The following is a 4,472-nucleotide window of genomic DNA, read 5'->3' as shown; positions in this document are numbered from 1 at the left end:
GTCAAGCGACCCCGGCCGAGAAGCAAACGTATACAGAAGGCAAGAGCCGTTGAATCATGTTTATTCTGCGCGTTTACATTACCGCAAGAAGCGCCACTTCAGCGTTTGTTAAAATCGACGCTCGCATGCACGCGTTGTAATCATAACTGCCCCATATTGACTGCGTATGCGCGCATACGAGATCTAATTACGCGCGCCGTGGCAAACCGACCGCGATGATGATCGTTGATCCCGGCGCGACCCGCGAAACTGTATTCTTGGTGTAGTATAACGTTCGTAACAGGACTTTTGATAGCTCTCTACCACGTTCGAATAAATCCGACAAGTGAAGCTGCGCGAATCAGGTATTAAACAGAAAGAGAGAAAAAAAGACAGAGAGAGCAGTATTTTTAATATCGTCCGTTTAACGCAAGCCAATCAAAGAGCGGAAATTACACAGGGGATAAAAGTCAAAATCAAATCTGGAAGACTCTTGAGAGAAGTTGACTAAAACCAGCATTTTTAAAATGCAATTTATGTTTGACATGTTAACCCTCCGTCTGTATACGTTTTTTTTTGTACCCTCGGAATGTATACGTGGGTCTGTCACATTTGACGCTATTTTTCCCTACTTTGAAGTATTTAAAAAATGTGTATGTGTTATATATAACGGATTTCTGAAGTTTATATTCCTTCGCGCAACACTTTCAATCTTGAATTAATCAATATATATGTGGGGAGAGCGCAACGGGTGTGGGCTTCAATGATCGATACAAACACAGTCACCCCTGATGATATACTCTGGTGACCGTTAATTAGTATAGCTGTTCGGCATGCACAGAATCAATATGCGCCAAATCGGAGGTGTACGCATATACGCACGGATGCATTACGAGTACTTGTCCAGAGCAATTAGTTTTCATTAAAATCTTGTTACGTTGCGTTAGGGATCGAGAGTGCATCGATATTTCCATGTCCTCGATCATCTGAACCAAATTGGTCCCGATTAGAATCGTGTCAACGCAAAACGAAATTTTTATCGTATCCTTTCTTTTACGTCAAAATTTTCATCCTTATTTCGCGTGATAATCGTTGCAAATCTCTCACGTGTGACGAATGGCGGTATTACAGTCGTTTATTTCAATTCTGTTCTTCGAAAGAGAACTACATAAAAAGAATTTCTATCCCGTGTTCGTTGAAGTCGCGTGGAAACGTCGATCTCGATCGAGCGCCGCTCGTAAATTTTTATAACGCAGGTCGCGTACATTATCGACGCAAAATTTCTCCGAGCGGGAATTAACGCGCAATTACGAAGTCGTGTGGAACTAAGCGTATACGTAATCCGAACGATCTAATTTCTGCTGAGAATTCTCTGCCATGCGAGTCGTATAGCCGGGGTTGTAAAAAAAAAAAAGGAAGCGGCGTGCAACCCGACGACCAGATGAAGATAGTCGACGTGACTATGCCGCTTTACTGTTACTGCGAACAGCATTTCCTCGTTTCACGACAATCGTAAACCGAGAGAATATTCCTCCGGCGGGAACAAGGGATCTGACAGGAAAGCCACTGAATTCGAAGACTACGCATCTCTTCCTGAGAGAAGAAAGAAAGAATCGATAAGTAGCACTGTTTGAATGCCTGATAAGAATAAAACAAAGCTAACGCTCTTTTGGTTTCATTCAAAAAATTACGAAATATTTACTCTATTGATGCTGCAATGGCAGTGTAGTCTAGTGCTAAAGTGTCAGACTCGTAACCGCGAGGAATCGGGTCTACCTGGTCACAGTTGGAATTTTACTATTCGTTAGTCTTTCGCAAGAGAGACGTTAGCTGTTGGTTCGTCCACACGTAGCAATTGAACACTGCTACGGTGTGACTTGAGTAAGGGGAAGACACATGTGTAATGTATTCAGTATTATATATTTAATTTAGGGCCGGTTGTTCCAATCTGTTGGTAAGCTAACTAATAGTTAAATCATATGTCTATATCTTTGTCTAATTTAAAGGAAAAACAAAGACATATATATGATTTAACTATTAGTTAGTTTATTAACAGGTTGGAACAATCGGTCCTTAAAAAAGTAGATTTAAAATCTACTATTTTGAATTTTTGGTATGTACAAATGTGTCTGCAAAATTTCAATAAGTTTCAAAATTTTAGTGCACTTTTAGTGAAATGAGAAAAAAAATTAGATTATAGATAATTAGATTATAGTATAAATATTAATAATGTAAAACGATAATTGTAAAATAAGCAATTACAAAATAATTGTAGGTGGTTGCGTAATAATAAGTGAAAAATTAAGAAGCACTTGTTGAAAAATTAAACATTTTCAGATCTTAATAAATTTGATGCACGACGCCTTGCGGAAAACTTTAACGTTTCTTCTGAAGCGAGTTCATAGAGAATCGATGTTTGCGGAGATTATGAGTGCCTGGGTTCGGGAAGAAGAATCAAATGTTCGTTTATGCGCGCGAGATATAGTCCGAGATATATCCTCCCATCCCACGTAACTCGCAGTTACAATCGGAAGGGCGCCGTTAATCTCGAGAGTCGCGAGAGAGGAAGGAGGTTCGAGGAGAGTAATTAAAGCGCAGACGAGTCTAATACTGGGTTCGTGCGCGAAAGGACGACGACGCGGGCGGGCAGACGGGAGGGAGGGAGGGAGAGAACGCGGGAGGAACGAGAAAAAAACGAAGAGCGCAGAGGAGGGCCACGAGAGACCTGCTCTTCCCTGCGTTCCCGCGGATATTTCGCCCTGCGGAGGCTGGCTGCGTCTTTTCTTCGTTATTTAATTGTTCTCTCTCTCTCTCTCTCTTCTCTCTTTCTCTCTCGCACTATCTTTCAACGAGTCGAATTCGTATAGTCATTAATCGTTCAAACGCGAATCGTATCGTGAAATCGCGTGGCCTCTCGTCCGCTCGAGAAAGAGCGACACGACAAGCGGTCATCAACTCGAAAGTTAGACACGAGTTTGTCTGCGTCGTCGAGCAACTTTTACTAGCTGCCGAACTTCTCTACGAAACTTTTGCACGCTCGATGTACTGGTTAATTATGATCTCGCGACGAACTGATCTAGTTCTGATCGTATTCTCGGCAAGACTGCTGTAATGTGTCCGTTAATTAAATCGCGATCCGGATAAATCGTGATTTAAACAGAATTTTTTTTATCTTTAAATAGAAGATTTTAAGCCGTATAAAAATAGGATGTGTCTGAATTCTCCGCTTCGTGTCCAGGGCAGAATTACATCAATTTTTATCCAAAAAAAGTTAGGAGTTTATTTTTGAAAAATTCGCGATACATTTAACGATATGTTAAGAATTATTTTGTACCACTTATTTTGAGTGCAGACATTTTACAAATATTCACTACTTCAAATGCGAGAATATTAAAGTGACTGTGATCCGTATATAATAAAATTTCGCTATTAAATCTCACCTGCATGACATCTTTATAAATGGAATGCTGTAAACCAATCCTCTTCCATTATAAATATTTAATACCGCAATTAATCAAATTTTGCATACACACACAACAATAATTTGCATCCCGCGCAAATAAAACAAAACCCGAAATACTTGTTTTATCCCGTAATTTGCATGACGGAGATCGATGCGTGAAATTGTTTTATCCTCTCATCTCGTTCTGCAGTTTTCGACGAGGTCCGAAAAACGTTCTCATTAACGCCGTACGTCCCGACGTCGGTCGCTCGTGTTTGCTCAACGTCGGCGCCAATAACGTCGCGAGCGTGTATAGAGAGAACCGCAAGTCACAGAAGGCGATCGCCATTAAAAAACGCACGGTCGGGGTATGCGTGCGCGAGAAAATTGCCGAGTAATTCGAGGCGTTCGCTTGTCTCGATCTATACGCCGGCCGTGTCGATATAAATCGGCGCACCATCGATGTTCCGCGTTCAATTACCCGCTCCTCTCGTTCTTTCGTCTTGAATTCATTATCGGCATGGCGGGCCACCAAAACGTAAACGATTCACGCGCGCGCGCGCGCGCGCGCTGACGACATTGACGTTAATTACTCCGACGATGAGTGAAAAGAACGTTGATTAATCGAGCTTTAACGCGGTTCAGGTACTTTAAAGAATTGCGAGCGAGTACTTAGCGATATTTCGAATAAGGAGAAAGACGAATGGATAATTGTTATTTGCGCAGGATGCGGCACCCGAGATATTTAATCATTTCTTAGCACAAAAAAATGCTTACGATCAAGAATCGTGATCCGTAATTAAAAACAGAAGAAACATTTCAAAGCTCTATATACATTCTTTGTTCTCTGGTGAAGTTAAGAAAATTAAATGTCTTATTATTTGCGAAAGTTCGCGAGAGAAACGGTGAAATTTGGAAACTGGGACTGTATCGTTTCGATTAAGGTCGTTCGCGGAATTTCGGTACGCATTTATCACACCCGAGATCTGTTAAGTATGCCGACGTACGTGAATATTCGCGAGATGCTAGCGAGAGATTTTTTTGCGAGTAA

Source organism: Temnothorax nylanderi, unplaced genomic scaffold (assembly GCF_030848795.1).
Source record: "Temnothorax nylanderi isolate EJ_2023f unplaced genomic scaffold, tnyl_v1.0 TNYL_tig0087_pilon, whole genome shotgun sequence".
NCBI classification, from domain to species: Eukaryota; Metazoa; Arthropoda; class Insecta; order Hymenoptera; family Formicidae; genus Temnothorax; species Temnothorax nylanderi.
The sequence above is the reverse complement of the archived record's forward strand: the minus strand, read 5'-3'. Positions refer to the sequence as shown.